This window comes from Bactrocera neohumeralis, chromosome 5 (genome assembly GCF_024586455.1).
Source record: "Bactrocera neohumeralis isolate Rockhampton chromosome 5, APGP_CSIRO_Bneo_wtdbg2-racon-allhic-juicebox.fasta_v2, whole genome shotgun sequence".
NCBI classification, from domain to species: domain Eukaryota; kingdom Metazoa; phylum Arthropoda; class Insecta; order Diptera; family Tephritidae; genus Bactrocera; species Bactrocera neohumeralis.
In genome coordinates, this window is record NC_065922.1 from 37,628,005 (window position 1) to 37,646,362 (window position 18,358).

General features: G+C 35.4%; 2 protein-coding genes across 4 annotated transcripts in view; both read left to right on the plus strand.

The window, feature by feature from the left end:
- LOC126759644 (uncharacterized) overlaps window positions 1–18,358 on the plus strand; it is a 174,295-nt gene that overhangs the window by 108,506 nt on the left and 47,431 nt on the right. The window contains exon 4 of the mRNA XM_050474596.1: window positions 4,337–4,395. The gene's annotated coding sequence lies outside the window, so the exon portion shown is untranslated. The remainder of the gene's footprint in view (window positions 1–4,336; window positions 4,396–18,358) is intronic.
- The window catches only part of LOC126759641 (monocarboxylate transporter 9), a 40,400-nt gene continuing 36,757 nt past the window's right edge, over window positions 14,716–18,358 (plus strand). The window contains exon 1 of one of the 3 annotated variants that reach the window (XM_050474594.1): window positions 14,716–15,059. The gene's annotated coding sequence lies outside the window, so the exon portion shown is untranslated. Of the gene's footprint in view, window positions 15,060–15,411; window positions 15,533–18,358 lie in introns of those variants that run through there. The other 2 variants (XM_050474592.1, XM_050474593.1) reach the window with 2 other exon arrangements.

Below are 18,358 nucleotides of genomic sequence, written 5' to 3' on the forward strand. Positions count from 1 at the left end.
AGTTAGCAAAAGTTTCGCGACATATTTTAAGAAATCAAATTTTCCGATATTTTCAAATTTACCGTTCAATAAATCATCCAAATATCAATATACTGTAGCATAGTTATAGGCGTTGGCACACGCACACACAGAAAGTGAGAGCAAAGACCGTTGGTGGCGAATGGCGCAAGTGAGGAACTCTTCTCATACATGTACATACATACATACATATATATTGAGCAATTTATGTGTCTGCATACACATATATTTTATTTATATGTTTATGTGTATATCTCGGTATGTGCATTTAAATTATCTCCCACCTAGCGTGTCTTATAAGGTGCATTATTAACTACAAATCGCATCTGAGCGTTGAAAACAACAATAACATTAAACAAAGGCAATTTTTGTTAAAGGCAATACATACACATGTAAATACAAGTTCTCTTGTCTGCACTATCAATACAAGGGTGGGTCAAAAAAAAAAAACAAAAAAGAAAAAACACGAATATTTTTTTTCGCTTGGTACTCTGAAAATTTATTTTATAGACACCAATAAGGTGCCTTTTATTTAGATAATTGTAACGGTAAGGTCCACCGCCTAACGGTTTTCCATTTTTTCTTATTATTGGATAGAAAAATGTATATCTTGTTCCCAACTACTTGAAAAGATGTATCGTTGCTTTGATTTTGTAGGAAATACAATACCCTACAAATTGGTCTTTTACAGTTTCTTCGTAAACTTAACCGTTTAAAAAAATTTATCGGCTAAAATTTGCCCATTATAATTGTTTTTATTTTTTTTAATATGAAACTCAAAAGAAAAAATCATTTTAAATATCAAAGTTTATAATCTTGTAATGAACTGATGCCAAGCGAAAAAAAAATAATCGTGTTTTTCGACCCACCCTAATTATAGCGGATTCGCAGTTGCCATAAACGCTATCAATTTAAATGAACTTCAATTGAATTAGTTGTGTGCACAGCGTTCTAATTAAAATAATATATGTAACGGAAAGCGGAATGTTTTGATGCAAAACAATTAAAATAAATAAATGGAATAGAATTGCTTGGGTACAAATATAGTTTACCGTGCGAGCAGAAAGTGCGCAGTCATCGTGGCGTAACTGTATGCAAACGACTTAGAAATACAGACAAATAGCAGTCACATATTTATTGTGCTTGTAGATTTGTATTTTTCATTCATATGTTTGCATAGCAGTTATCGAGTGCGAGTATGCAGGCCAATCGGAAATGATTTCATGGCTTTCATATAAAAATGATTTCAACCTCGTTCAGCTTTCTCTATGATAACGGTGTTTGATAAAAATCGTATTGTTTATTTTATTTTACGATTCTGCTAGCTACGTATATACTTACATAGGCTGCCTTTTATATTTCACGATTTGGGAACGCCAGTGTTGCAATCTGGAAACTCGCAATTTTATTGTAAATTTTGAATATTTAAAGTTACTATAAACATACATACTCAAAACGTTTTGACCTACGAGCGCTGTGGTTTGTACAGTAGTTTAAAATATTCTTCTCGACCAAAAAATGGAATTTATGGTTTACAATTTAGGCGTGGGTTAACGCAGCAGCAGTGCATCTATGAACTTAATTCAAGTTTTGGCGAAGAAGCTCCATCAAGGACCAGTGTTTATCGATGGTACGAAGAGTCCAATCGAGATCGTAGATCACGCCAAAACCTGATTTCGTCAAGGTTGACCAAATACAGTTTTTTTTTCCGAAAACTACTGTTGTTGTCTGCAAAAAAAATAAAGAGCAAGCTGTTCACTTTGGATCCCACACAATTTACCAATCGCTTAAAAAAGGCTCGTGTCGATTGGTCGAGAGAAATGGTAACAAAATGTGACAGCGGTGCTTTGAAGCACGTCTTTGACATCGTGACAGGTGATGAATAGTGGCATTACGCATATGAGCCATTAAAGTAGATTGCGGTTTACTCGATGAGTGTTTCAAGATGAGCCAAATCCAACAAAAGTTACTTCTTCCAAGCAAATCGTTTTTTTTTTTTTTGGAGAAGCCGATGTCGCAACTAAACCATTGGAAAAACGGAGTACAGTAAATTCTGAGTGGTAGATTTGTTTGAAATTGCCGGTCCGCAATATAAGGTGTATGCATAAGAACCTTCCACCCACCCATTCGGAGCTTCTGCCGAGTGACTGGGCGATTGCTTCCTACGGATGCTGCATTGTTCAGATTACAGGTTCGAATTAAGAGTTCGACCATGGTGGAGCAGCTCATAGTATAAGATTATCTGTCAATCACACCAAACACTTAGCAACATCAAAAGCTCTGGCTTGGCCAACCTTGCGCCAGCTCGCTACTATTCGATCATTATACCCTGAACAGGGTATATTAAGTTTGTCACGAAGTTTGTAACACCCAGAAGGAAGGGTGGGAGACCCTATAAAGTATATATATAAATGATCAGTATCTTGAGCTGAGTCGATTTAGCCATGCCGGCTGTCCTTCCGTCGGTCTGTCTGTATATATACGAACTAGTCCCTGAGTTTTTAAGATATCGTTTTGAAATTTTGCAGACGTCATTTTCTCTCCAAGAAGCTCATTTGTCGGAACTGCCGATATCGGATCACTATAACATATAGCAGCCATACAAACTGAACGATCGGAATCAAGTTCTTGTATGGAAAACTATCACATTTGACAAGGTATGTTCACGAAATTTGACATGGATGACTGCTTAAGGTAATAATATAATCTCCGAAAAAATTGTTCAGAACGAATTACTATAGCATATAGCTACCATACAAACTGAACACATAGTTACTAACAGAAATGCACTTGTGAAGGGTATTTACATCCTACATCAAGCTTCTTTTTTGTATCCTTGTTAAAATAGGTAGTTCCAAACTATTTCTTGTGCCATGGTTGGATGCTCGGCAATCGAAACAATGCTTACATGGCGGACTCGTGAATACCATCATTCTAGCGAAATTTTCGATGTCTTTGACATTGAATTTAAATTATTGTAACAGAATCGATGAAACCAAAATTGCGGACGACTTACTCCTACAGTATCAGGCCAGGAACACTATTCATACTTTCAGTTGCCTGGCTGAAGCTCACTTTTGGTTGAATTGTCGCATTTGGGTCGATGATAATTCACAAGTCATTATGTATACAGCGTTACATCTCCAAGAGGTCTTTGTTTGGTGTGCTCTATGAGCAAAGGAGAAAATTGGTTCATATCTATTCAAAAACAATCCCGCCATTATCCAATTGTCAACGCTATAGAGTCATGGTTAAAGACTTCTTCATTTCTAAAGGAGGATATTGGTGTGATTTATTGAAAGAATCTTTGGGTGAGGGCATTATCTTGCGTCGTGAACCTGTGGCGTAAGATCATTCGAGAATATTTATCGCGTTATTGCTGCAAAAAGTAGTCGATAATAGGGTTTTTAGCGAGTCAGCCCGAAATCTTTTTCAAAATATGTACATATAAGGTCGAACCCGTATCTTTATAACAAAGTTAAATTTTAGGCCTTGCTGCTCTTGCCAACAGGTGCTACTTCGGACTGAGTAGGCAATTGAGAAGCAAAGTCCCATCTCGACAAACAAAAACCAAACTCTATAAGTCACTCATAATTCCCGTCCTGCTATATGGTGCAGAGGCTTGGACGATGACAGCAACCGATGAGTCGACGTTACGAGTTTTCGAGAGAAAGGTTCTGCGAAAGATTTATGGTCCTTTGCGCATTGGCCACGGCGAATATCGCATTCGATGGAACGATGAGCTGTACGAGATATACGACGACATTGACATAGTTTAGCGAATTAAAAGACAGCGGCTACGCTGGCTAGGTCATGTTGTCCGGATGTACGAAAACACTCCAGCTCTGAAAGTATTCGACGCAGTACCCGCCGGGGGAAGCAGAGGAAGAGGAAGAACTCCACTCCGTTGGAAGGACCAAGTGGAGAAGGACCTGGCTTCGCTTGGAATATCCAATTGGCGCCACGTAGCGAAAAGAAGAAACGACTGGCGCGCTGTTGTTAACTCGGCTATAATCGCGTAAGCGGTGTCTACGCCAATTAAGAAGAAGAAGAAATTTTAGGCCATAGTACTAATTTATATGCGGTTTATTTTTTCTTGAAATCATATATCTAAAAAAACACCATTTATAAATATTATTAAAAAAATTATCAGTATTTACATAAAGCCTTAAATATAATTTAAGTATTGTTTTTGCTGGGATAGCGAAAATAATTATAAATTGATGTGGTTTTTCTATACCCCACAATATTAATGTTATTTTTATATTAATTTACTTTAATATTATGTAAAATAAATCACTCTTCTTTTCATTTGCAGACTATGGCGCGAGTTCGACAAGTTTCGTGTTGCCACAAGTCAAACTGTAATGCCCGAAGGTAAGTCCCAATCTTTGAACTTTTTTGCACTTTCAAATTTACATTCAAATATACAACTTTAACTGTACATACTCATAACTGTAGTTATCTGTTGTCAGTAGCTTTATTTGCTCTCAAGATCTCTCGTCAACAGCCAAGTTAAATAATCATAAACATTTAAATGCCTAAACAAATATACTAAACGCATAAATTTATTCAGTACGTTGCGCATCTGTAGCTGAAGTCGTTCTCCGTTGGAGGCATTGCTAAACATGACATAGACCTTAATCTCTCTTAGTAAATATTTAAGTACTCGTCACGAGTATTATTTATTCAGCATCTACATACATATCAACTGACTATGCTTGATATCACTCCCAAATCATACTTGTTTTAATTAAATATTTATTTTTAGAAAAATCTCAGTAATAATTCTCGGAGGAGTTCATAAAATTTTTTTATTTAAATTTATATCACTTTTACTATCATAATTATGATTACTCTTCGGTAAGGAATTTCATATGCAAATACTGAATGATACTGCCTGATATTTCTCCGTGAAATCCACCTTAAACCATGTGCATACATAACTGTTTAAATATGTCAGTGATTTTGGTCACAGTGTGCTCTTCTTCTGCCTAAAACTTATCTGAACAAATTTATAACATAAAAAGCTGCACACGAGTAACTTTTGCTTTGAATGACTAATTGCTATAACAAAATTTATATTTCTTATCTTAGAATTTAGATTTATAATACTGTCTTATCATCGGGCGTCGCTCAACTTTGATTAGTATGGGCAAGTGCAGGTCTCACATATATCGAAAGAAATGTAAGGCGAAAATAATACTAATTAAAAGAGTCCCAGGTCAGCCAATACTTATGGTTCTGAAAAGATGCGATATCTCCATTACGGAAACATCAAAAATATGCTCCAAAGGTTATATCCATTCGATTATTATTCGGGGGTGGGTCCAGCGTTTCTCATGACCACTCATATTTTTCGAGACTAGAAACCACTGGTAAATTGCTAGAAGCCTTTAATTGACCATACGGTAATCACTCGTTTAATTCATAAATAAGCTTTATATAATAAAAATAATTTATTGTCTTTGAACTTGGCAGTAAATTTAACAGAGAGATTATCGAGATTTACAACGTTAATAGCGGTTGAGTGTATATTCCCCATTCATCCGGTCGAACGACCCACTAACTTTTTTCAACGCTGCCAGTGCCAAGGTCCCTCATGTGCTGATTCGTTTACTGTCTCTAGTATTGTTACGATAGCGACTAAAAACAATCCTATAATCTGATTCGGTTCCAACTACATAAAGAGTGTCTTTTTCAGACATGGGTTTTTTAAGACGAAACTAAACGCCTATAATTTAATGATATGACCAAGAATTCAGCTTTATAAAGACACGGGTTCGTCATTATATTTTAAAATTATATTCGGGTAAGTGACCGCCGCGATTAGCTTGAATAAATTCCATCCCAGAGACTTTCATTCACTGTGTTGGGGCCTTATGTCATTAATAATGCGTCGAATATTTTCTTCCAAGGTATCAATCGTCTCGGGGTTTTTCTGCGTAGACAAGCGACTTTACATAACCCCAAATAATATTTCAAAAATAACACAATCTTGGAGCTCACGCCACAGACTCATGATGCGAGTTAATACACTCATCAAAAGTTCTCTTCAATAAATTGATTGTTTCATTGGCTGTATGGCATGTAGCGCTATACTGTTTGAATCAAAGGCCGTCCACATACTCCAATTTAAGCACCAAAAAGTCATTAATTATGGCTCTATAGCGTTTCTCATTGGCTATAACATTATGACCAGCTATTTTAGGATGTAAAGGCGTCTTAACGATATTAATAGAATGGCCCGCAAACCAAGATTCAAATCACAGCTCCAATTGTTGCGCGCGATGGTGGTTGAACTCTGCGCTCTGTTATCTATTAGAGTAAACGTTGTGGGAACCCGATCCGTAGTTGCTCCAATTACCGTCTCTGCTGGGCTATGGTAATAAATTTTCGCGATTTGGATTTCTGGAGTATTCCTAATGAAAAACCAAGCTGAGTATAAATCAAATAATAACTGTGGAAAGGACTCCGAAAAAAGTATTGCCTCACTGAAAGCCACACTTCTAAAAAAACACCCGTTATAACCGACGGCAATGGTAATAGATTTCCTGCCTCACTTAGATTTCAGTATTGTCCGACAACGGTGACTCGATTCTTGCTTTTGAAAAGGGAAATAAAGCAGCGACAGGTCATTAACTGCAAAAAATTGATTTAACGAGTTTCGCAGTGGTTGCCAGGTGTCCTGAAAATGCTATCTATGAACTAAAGATATCGTAACGGTATTTGATGGAGCTTTCTTAATCGAGAAAGCAATTGAAAGTATTAACCGGTAGTCTTTTAGAATGGATAGACAGAATATAGTCTAAAATTTCTTACAAACCGCTTATATTTGGTAAAGTTTGCGTATGAAGCAAGTCCACTACATTCGTAACAAAATACGTGTTTTTTTATTAAAAAAATTTTGATTAAATATTAAAAAGCGGTAATTTCTGTTCTGAAAGAAATAAGTGTCATCACTCCGCTGCTTCAGGCATTGTAAGGCAACAACAGTTAAGGGGGTATTCTGGTCTAGAAGCATGAATTTCAGGTAATTTTTAAAGTGTCGTAAAAAAAGGCAATTAATATTTTTACTATCCATTTTTTACTAGTTATTTGTTAATTTTAGAAGAGTACAGGAAAAAATTAAAAACTAAAAAAAGTAAAAAATTTCAAAAATTATGAGCTGACGAAGTGGGGGTCTCTAAAAATTTCCACGTGACCATACCCATGATTTCAACCCTCCTAGTTATCTGAAACCAAGAAAAAAAAGATTATTAATCTCGAATAATGTCGCAATGGCCGGAACTACGGAAAAGTGGGAAAAATTTTTTTTCACAAAATGGCGACTACCTGAAAAAAAAGTTTTTTGGATCACTTCTTCTGACTATTTCGAATTTTTTAAAAATAATAAAAAAAAAATTGGGGATTGGGCTAGTTCCAACCATAGACAAGCCTATAGAGAAGACTCTATAAAAATTTCAAGCAAATCGGTTCAGTAGAACCTGAGGAATCGTGGGTATCGTTCCGAAAAAGTCAGTTTTGAGAAAAACGCGTTGAAAGTTTAGGAGACAATTCTAGTGAAGACAGACGCCACGTCACAAAATCGGCTGTATCTCCGAAAATAAGTCGAATTTTGATGAAAAAAATCATGTTTTTGAAAGTCTAAACTTTCAAGATATGCAAAGAAAATAAAAAAAAATCGATTTTTTCAAAATCCTGGACAAGAATATCCCCTTAACAGTGCACGTTTCTGTTGTGGATTTCTGTTGAGCTCGGGAATGAATAAGTCACTGAATTTAACTGATTGAAGCTGTCAGATAGTGTGACATTAGCAAGCACTGCGGTTGAAATTACATTAAATAAAGGCATTAGTAAGCTAGAGCTAACTGAAATGCTAATTTACGTATAGTAAACAGAATTATAATGATAGCAATAACACACTATTTACAGCTATGTGAACGTCAGCTCGAACTCTTACCCGCAATTCTTACGTGAGCTTAGAATGGATATAGATATAGGAGAATAAAAAATGCCTCCACAGCTGCTCAGTTCTCAATACTAAATGATCCTCTATTTCATTTTAAACGCTACTTATAAAACTATAAAATTTTTTCAAAATTTTTAAAGATTTACTTTAACTTTTTCAAATGTCTGACAACAGATAACAGTACTTGAATGAAGTGCTAATGTATTAGACGTGTTTTTATTAAAAAAATACAGTACTACCATTTCAAGTGCTAGTGTCTGTGAGTAGTTGAGGCTAATTTTGAAAAAAATAACTTAAATTTTCACTCAATTAGTAAAGAGAAGCACGCTCTCAAGCATTTGGAAACATTGTCTCACAATTATCTATTTCACATTTTGCTCTCACTTAGGCACTTAATCGTGCACGTTGGTAGTCATAACTTTAGTTCAATCAATACTCATTTGTACTTGGCGAATATTTGAGTTAAATGTGTTGATATATTATATGATCTCACACTGACGATGACTTGCATTTTACACTACTTGACAATAATCATTTATGGATACGGCTTTTAAGTGCCTAATTGCCGAAGTTGTTGAAAATTTGAAAGACCGGTAAAAAGTAGGAATTTATAGATCTTATTCAATGAACTTCTGACAAGCGGTGGCCTAACACAACCTCCACCTGTGGAATACAGCACTCACAAAAAGTTGCAATTGCTCTTCGTTTAATATTGAAATTGATAAATTTGATTCGTTAATTGAGGACAGTGAGTTGTCGAATTTCATCACTTATCAGGTTCTTACGTCATTAAGTGTAGGGCAAACTAGTTGATTTTGTTATCTTAACGGATACGGTTATGATAAATACAAAAATCATATTTCATATAACTTAACAATAAACAATAATAGTTACGTTCAAATAACGGTTGTTTGTATCAGCTAGAAGTAATCGAGATAGATATAGGGTTATGTACCATATAGTATATATAAATGATCAGAATGACGTGACAAGTTAAAATTACTGCCTGTCCGTCCGTTTATTTGTGCAAGCCGTAACCTAAGTAAAAATTGAGATATCCTAATAAAACTGAGTACACGTGTTGCTTGGAAAAAAATGAGGACGAATTCGTAGAAGGGTGTAGAAGAGCCAAATTTGCAGGGAATTAATCACATAGACAGCTCTTGGTGATAATAGGAGAAATCGAATGATCAGCACGCCCACTCCCTTTTTTCACTTTTCAATATACTAGTCAGGCACTAATTAAAATATCGGACAAAACTTACACGAATGTTGACTTTAAGGCCACCTCAGGTCTAAGAAGCCATAATTGTTCAAGACCCCACATATCGAAAGTGTGGACCCAGAACCTATGGCGGTTTTTTTGCCGAAAATATTGTTCAATGTGTTAGATATATAATTGAAATTTCCTGAAATAGTAGGTCTGTATGCGATAACCCGATTGAATCGGGTCAATATTTCCCTTAGCCCTATATACCTAATACAAAAATGTTCAAACTTACGGCTGGCTTTATGCCTCAAATATCGGCCAATATGTGAATTATCTTAATTCAATTTAGTGATCGCATTTTTCTCCTAACGAAACTTGCCCCATATGTATACTTGACTAACATCTTTATGTGTACATCGATCCATATGTAAGATATCTTAGCAAAATTATCAGTTAGCTTAATGCCAAAAATATGTGCAATTATTATTATTTTAATTTTCTGGCATTACTGCCTCTGAAAGCTTGAATCATTTGTAAATCAGTACTAGATCGTTGAATAATTTGATTCGTTAATTGAGAGCAGTGCTTTGTCGAATTTCGTCACTTATCAGGTTCTTATTATCTACTGGTGATAGCTTGGTGCCACTGCTATCAAACCATTGCTTCGAATCAGTCGTTTCCCTCTCTGGAAACAATGTTTAATCAACACGTGAAATTCCCTCATATCCATTGTTAACGAAAATAGCAGAGGTGACGGCACTTTGAGACCAATAACTTGAGAGCGATTGAGTGAAATTTTATAAAACTTTGACAATATGCCTAAGGTTAATACATCATCATATTTTGGTTGTAGCGTCATCTCTCAGTCAGACCAAACAACCCGTGTAGTACACCTAACCCTCAAAGTGATATAAATGTAAAAGAATAACCCAAAAAAAAGATAACACTGGGCTACAGTGGTTTTGTTGTCCTAGATATATGTACATAAATAAGTGTTCTCTCTATTTCTCACGATAATTATCTAAATTATCCGACAATATATCCAAAGCGTATATTGTCTAACTGATACATATATACATTTGCTCTTAGAACATTAAAGTTCGTCAGCATATTTTGGGCAATTTTTTCATAATTTGGTGCTTTTGATTACCTAGGAAAATTTCGATTGTCAACTCTAACTTTTTCCACATATTCTTGGTACACATTACGTAACAGTCCATAACTTTGACAAAAGCTGTGTCTTTCATGAATTGCCATATTTGAGAACCAACACTACCTTTTAACTTTTCCATACTAAGTTCGAAAATTTTCTATAAATCTCGCTAAAAATCTCATAAAAAAAATCTGGGTATTTGGCGACAGCATTGTTTCTGAGTAGCCCATGCGAATTACTTTAGTTGCGGACGCTGGATTTTCATTGAGTAAAACAGGACATTTTGTAAACTGTAATTCTAGATATCTCTACGTTTATTTTTAGTAAGACCCTAAAATGTTTCGCTTAATTTTTCGAATATTTTCGGGAAAGAGCTTGTTTGCGCGGAAACGGGGTACAGAACCCTAATCATAACTGGAAAGCTAAATTTTTATTATTATATTTTATTATAATTAAGACGATAATTATCAAAATATTAGATATGCAATTATCTTGAAAAAAGAGCACATCCAATATTTTCATGAATAAGGGCGTAATCGGGACACTTGAAACTTTAGTGTTGCTTTGTTTAGTCGAAGAGACCGATAACCATATCGACGTCTTCCTCGGACTCCGTCTCCTCCTTTTTGGCTTCTTCCTTCTTTTCGGCCAATTGAAAATTTTCTAAAATATCTAGGGAAACAAAAAAAGTTGTTTTTGTAGAGCTGTGTAATTAAACGGTGACATGCCGCCAATATCTGTAGCCGCAATTATTTACTTGTGTGCTACTAACTAGGTTTTGTATCACAAGTGGGTTGCCATTTTGCTGGAATTGGCTCACAATGTGAATAGATTCCAACCAGTCAACCGTTAAAAGTTTTATGCATTAGAGAATGTAAAATTAATTAGTTTCGTACTTTGTCACTTTACTACCACAAATCTGGGAGAGTCGCACTCGGTTTTAACTTCGCTTGCAAATCAACGGTATTTCATCATTTGTTAAGCACTATTATATTTATTATACCCGAGCAAATGGTTCTTTGTTACTGAGCAAGTGTTTCATACTAAAAACGAGCGGAACGAAAATTTCATTAGTTTGATAATATTTCACACGTTAATCTAACTTAAAAGAAGCTTATGCAAAAATTTTATGTTTCATATATTAGTTCTCGATTGAGAGAACACACAATAATCGCTAAAATGCGCTCAATGAAGGTGAGACTAATTGACTATTTAATGACGTCTTGGCCCCAAGTTTGAGGTAAATTTTTATTCTACAATGCTTTATTAACTCTTGTGCAATTTCACCATATAAAAACATCTACGAATTGAGTACGCATATTTAAAGTTATAGCCATTTCTCTCGGAGAGAAACTGTGTTCAATCGTCATAATCGTGTACGTAACCAGTTTTTCATCCAGTCATTCGCGATAATAGAAATCGATTTCATTGAATAAAACTCATTCAACACGTATCCTCCATAAACCGTTATCTGAATGTTTACCCTTTTTTAGTTTCTATTTTTGATTTTCTGCGCTAGACCCCTTTACTTAAATGAATTTTCCTCGTATTCGTCATGGCTTATCAATAGGTAAATGTGACTTAACATTGCCAATAAATGAGCATTAAATACATATATAATATTATATACTTGGTAGAAATATATACGCCATTCATAACTTTGATTTTTTTGCCTATTTTTAATCTTTTATTTTAAATTTCTTTTAAACTCACGATGATTGACAAATATTTTAAGTATATTCGTGATGATTTTTGCAAATGTCTGACAACTAATATAAATTGCTAGGATATAGAGGCTCAAAACTCTAATGATGACTTGGCAATTTTTCCAAGAAGTATTTGTTGCCAATCGAATATGTCTCCTTAACCAACCCCTCAAGAGATACTGGTTGCTATTGAATTATTCAATAATAATATAAATTCTTAATGATTTACCCTTATGTATTGGAAAGTCTTTTCGTATTTCTAGAGACATTATTCCATCAGTGTAAAAGTTGTTTGGTTTCTCGGCGAAAAACTGCGACAAGTAATTTTCACAGGTTTCTCTTGAAGCCAACTTTACTCCATTAAGGGAGTTCTGCATTGACCTTAGCAAATGGTACTCCGATGGTGCAAGTTCAGGGGTATATGGTGGATGTATCAAAACTTCCCAGCTAAGCTCTCCCAGTTTTTGCCGAGTCATCAAAGATGTGTGTTGTCTAGCGTTATCCTGATGGAAGGCGAAGCCCTTCTGTTGATCAGTTCTGGCTATTTTTTTCGTTTGCTTGCTTCAATCTTATCAGTTGTTGACAGTATGATGTAGAATCAATCATTGGATCAGCCTGGAGCAGCTCATAGTGAATGATTCCTTTCCAATCCCACCAAACACTCCGCATAACCTTTCGAGGCGTCAATCCTGGCTTTGCGACCATTTGTTGCGCCTTACCACGCTTGGACCATGATCGTTTTCGCACAGTATTATCGTATTTGGTTCGGTTTGATTCGATTTCACTTCGTTTCAGCAAAGAATCGCAGATGTTAATTCGGTCCATTAAATTTTCACAGACAATTTGTATGGTACCAAAACATCGAGGTTCTTTTTATAGCCTGCCTTTTTTAATTGGTTCAAAACCGTTTGATGATGAATGCTAAGTTCCTTAGCGATGTCATGGCTGCTTATGTGATGATCCTGGTCAACATTTTCCATAATTTCTTCGACTTTTTCAATGATATATCGACCAGAGCGAGGTGCATCTTTAACATCGAAATTTCCAGAACGGAAGCGAGCAAACCATTGTTGTGCTACACGAACTGATACAGCATCGTCTCCGTAAACTTCACAAACTTCATTGGTGGCTTGTGTGACATTATTCCCTTTTTTATACAAATATTTCAAAATATAGCAAATTTCTTCATTATTTTCACTAATTTTTGAACAGCTGTGACTGTTTTTCAACTTTCCGAATTAAATTTTTTGGTTAAATGAAGCTTAAAATCTCACTTTTCTAACACTGTATGACACAATGTGATTAGTACCACTGGAGATATATGACTGCGACGACATTTATTGACAACATACGAAAAGACTACCCAATATTATATGCGAAGTCACAGTTTTCTTGAAAATTTATAATGTGTTGTAGGTTTGATGTGGTATTCTATATTGCGAAAATCAAAATCTTTGAAAAGACCTCCAGTTGATGTCTATTGAATTTCGATCGCTCTAGGTGATATTGGCAAGCCCGCTCCATATGGATCGTAATCTCTATTTCTATCATTATTTATCTATAGTATTCTGTCCTCAGTTTTACCAAAAATCGTATAATATTTCTCTCTCATGTCCTTCAGCTAAGCACCTGATTGGTCCTTTAATCTCAATTATTTCCAATAAAAAGTTCACCTCATCGGCTTTTATCCTATCATTCATTTTATTGTTTTTGTTGTAATATTAACAACTGTAGTGATTTACTGCCGAATATGCATGACAGCGATAAATCTTTCAAAAGGAAAACTGGCCCATAAACATCAAACAATCCGCTAACTTTGCATTGACCGCACCGTAATTTTCCCAAATGGAAATCTAATAATCAAGAGACCACACGAAAGGATATGCCATAGCCGTGGGCGTGTCATTGTTGCGCTCCAACTGCTTGGCATACGCTCTACGCCTACTTCCACTCAAACGCACACAACCACACACACTCACATATGATGTAGCCAGCATCAGCTGTGCGATGAGTCAACGCGTTCACCGATGGAACGTCAGAAAAACCCAAAATACAAAATCCACGCAATCTTAAGCGGCTTGCAAAGGTAGCTTGTTATCAATTTGCCACGGCGCCTACGTACCGACACGCCTGTGTATGTGTTAGTGCTGAGCATTCCAAACTCGTTTCAAACAACTTTTCCGGAGCAATGGCTTGCTGGTTGACCGGCCGGCCAACTCTCGGCCGCTGGCGCTAAAATATCTTTGATATTTGGTAAATCAATTGATCGTACAACCAGTCGCCAAATAGTAATCCACCAGATGGTTGACCTGCTTGCTACATAACTTGGCCAATATAATGTGTGCGTATGTACGCGGACTCGCACGTGAGCGCTTTGTGTTTTAATCAAAAAAAAGTCATACTTCACTTCGGCAACAAATTGGCAGGAGAAGGAGACAGAGCGCGTGAGAATAGCGACAAAGCGTGAGAGGGAGCGAGCGTTGTGAGGTGAGTGCGTTCAGCGATTGAGCGCATATTATACTGTGAGAAATTGGAGTCAAAATCACTTGTTGGTTACGCGCTAATATGGTACTATAGATCAGATTCAGATAGGAGTTGAGTAGATTGGTACACACATTTGTAGTTAGTCCCCTATCTGCTGCCAACAGCTTTGAGTGTTTGTATGCTGTAAGAGGTATCGCCTCACTGCCTTCGTCCGCTGAAATTCTGAATGACACAGGCAACTTCCCATACATACTTACATACGTAGATAGGGGACTACCAATCATATAACTTGTGTTTTAAATAAATACGACGGTATGGCGTGGCAATCGCTAAGTCGGGAAGCGTACGCGGTCTAGTGAACAACTTCGCTCAGCCAGCAATATACAGCGGAAGAGTGAAAAAGTAAAGCGGTTGATAATAATAGTGATACAACTGGCGCTAGGGCTGGTGCTGGTGCTGGAGCCGTTGAGCAAGTGTAGTGAAGAGAGGTGAAGTGTTAATACGTAACAAATCAAAGTTAGTAGTGAAAAGTTAATGTAATAGAGTGATTTTCACTGAGCAGTGAATTTTTTTGCGATCTTCTTGCAAATGATGAGCAAATTTGCATACTCTCCAACCAAAATAAACGCATAGTGATTTTATACCAAAATATTGCAAACAATTAGTGAGTTAGCGCGCGTGTGTCACGGCGTTCAAAGTATGTCTCGAATGCAGATATGCTTATGTACACATGCAAAAATGTGTACGCCCACAAACACAATGAAAATTTAATACTACTCAAGTGTATTATTTCTCTCACCATATCGTTTACCGATTAACTAAATTTATATGGTATATTTGCGATTTAATTAAAAATTTTATTGGAGAATTCAGTTGCTTTTCGATCGCTGTGTGGTGTTGATCGCGTTTGGCGAGAAGAATATAGAGCGCGTGTTGCTAATTTATTTCAGTGCCATTCGTGACTGTTAATATTCGCAAATCCATAATAAGTAAATAATTTAATACAAGTTACATACATACATACATTTATGTATGTATATAAAAGTGCGGTGCTTGTGTTTAGTTGTTAGCAGCGGAAAAATACACAAATGTTTACATACATACATACATGAATAATTAAATATTAAAGGCGAGCTCGAAGTGTGTTATAGGCCGAAAAAATTTCAAAACTACTTGAGAAAGGTTTACCAAAAAAAAAACGAAATTTTTGTAAAATTTTTTGAAACAAAAATATTTTGTTTATTATTTTTGTGCACTTTTTAAAACTGTTAATAATTACATTTTTGAACTAAATCAAAGCATAAACTATTATTTTATATAAGGTGAAACAATTTTGCGGAAACATTATTCAGAAAATTAAAAAAACCCAGATTAAGATATAAAAAGCTAGCAATATTTTACATCAATAATTGTTTTTTTTTTTGCCGAATTTCATTATTAATGCTCATAAACACTTATAGAAAACTACTTCATAAAAGAAAATTTCAGGATAAATAAATAAAATGTGAATTTCTAAACTGGCAATCTCCATGTTTTTTCTAAAGAATCCATAAATTTTTAATTAAAATAAGAAAATACGTTAACTTCCATTAGCATCGATATCTAACCGGAGCTATAATACCTTTCACAGTTGCATTTTTTGTAATAGCCATATGTACAATTAAATCTGTAGTTGTAACCGGCCTACCATATGTGTTCAACGTAAAACTCTTTGTTAATTATCATTAGCCACATTGTTTGATAAAAACCACAATCAGGTCAAATTAAAGTCAACTAACAGGGAATAATATCTTTAATGGAGCTTTTTATTGTTTTTTTTTTTGATCGGTCAGTTTGTATGGAGCTATATGCTATAGTTAATCGATCTGAACAAATTTTTCAGAAATTAAATTCCTTGAAGATATCTTGTCAAATAAAAATCTTTTTCACCTAAGAACTTTATTCTGAACATTCAGTTTATATGGCAATTATATGCTATAGTAGTCCAATATCGGTGGTTCCGACAAATGAGCAGCACCTTTGGGAAAAATGGACGTGTACAAAATTTCAGTTCGATATCTCAAATACTGAGGGACTAATTTGCATACATATTTACAGGCATACGGTCGGAGAGACGAGCAGACAGTGGGACATGGCTAAGTCAAGTCAGCTCAATCAGAGTTGATCATTTATATAAATATTTCATAGGATCTCCGACTTTTCCTTTTGGGTGTTACTAACTTCGTGGAAAATTTAATATACATAGAAAGACTACTAATTTTCGAAACCTTTAGTTAGGTAAAGTGATCAAAGACATACTTCGAAATTGTTGAGATGGCTATTATCAATACCAGCAAATTCGCCTGGTTCGTAGGAGGTAGAACTACTGAGATACTTCTACCATAAACCAACCCAATCCAAAATTGTTTGAAAATAATAAAGCTTTACAAACTCTCCTCGAAGCGATTGCAATAAATATACTCGAGGAAATATTTGCTCCAGCTTGTGGTGAATTTGCTAATGATTTTAAAAGTGTTTGGATTCTATTAATTGGTTGTGTAATATATATTTGTGCTTTATAATTATTCTTGTTAAATGTTTGAATTGATGATGTACGAGGTGTGTGCAAAAAGTATTGCGAATTTTGTGTTTTTTCAAAAATTATTTATTTATTCATGAATATCTATTTTGTCTCCTTCAAAGTAATCCCCATGAGATATTATACACTTGTGCCAACGGTTTTTCCAATCTTCGAAGCACTTCAAAAAATCATTTTTTTTATCTTCTTCAGCTCCTCCTTCGATGCCGTCTTTATCTCGTCAAGAGAAGCGTAACGTCGTCCCTTCATGGGCCTCTTCAGTTTAGGGAATAAGAAAAAGTCACAGGGGGCCAGATCTGGGGAATACGGTGGCTGCGGCATCATTAGTGTGTTGTTTTTGGCCAAAAAGTCGTGCACAAGCAACGATGTGTGAGCAGGGGCGTTATCGTGGTGCAAAAGCCAATTTTTGTTCTTCCACAAATCCGGGCGTTTCTGGCGGATTGCTTCACGCAAATTGCGCATAACTTGCAGGTAATATTCCTTATTGACCGTTCTTCCCTGTGGCAAGAACTCATGATGCACCACGCCCCTGCAATCGAAGAAAACTGTCAGCAAACTGTCGCAATACTTTTGAACTTTTTCAAAAACTAGTTTATTACATTTAAATAAACCCTTAGATACATATTTGCGTCTTAAGCGGTTATATATAGTTAGAAGGTCTGAAAAAAACGAATTTAAAATTTTTTTAAATCTTTTAAATTTATTGCTCGAAAATTTTTCCACACATATTATGACATCTTTTAACTATTTTTTAAGACTTAGTATTAATAAAAATATTTATTTGGAAAGGAACTACAGCTTATCCCTCAAAAAAAAAAAAAAATTGCGTTTGCCACTAGATCTCTGCACTGGAACCTCTGAATGCTAAATCTAGTAAAGACAATCGAAGGAATAAGAAAAATAACATTTTTGACATAAGGCGGTTTCTAAAAAAAAATCGATTTTTGACCAAAATTTCGGCATTAAATTGTTTATAAAAAAGTATTTACCGGTGAGAAAAAAATCTTAATTTAATTGCTAAAAAAATATTTAAGAAAGTCGGGTTAAAATTTGAGACTAATCGGTTTAGCCGTTTTCGAGTAATGTTGGTCACCGACCTTGAAAACACCATTTTGAGAAAAACGCGTTTAAAGTTTGGCCTTGTACTTCCAAGCACTCTGAAACGCCTTTTCAAGTGTGCGTGTAAATACGAAAATATTCACCTGAACGATGTGCGTGTTCTTAAATACAATTACAT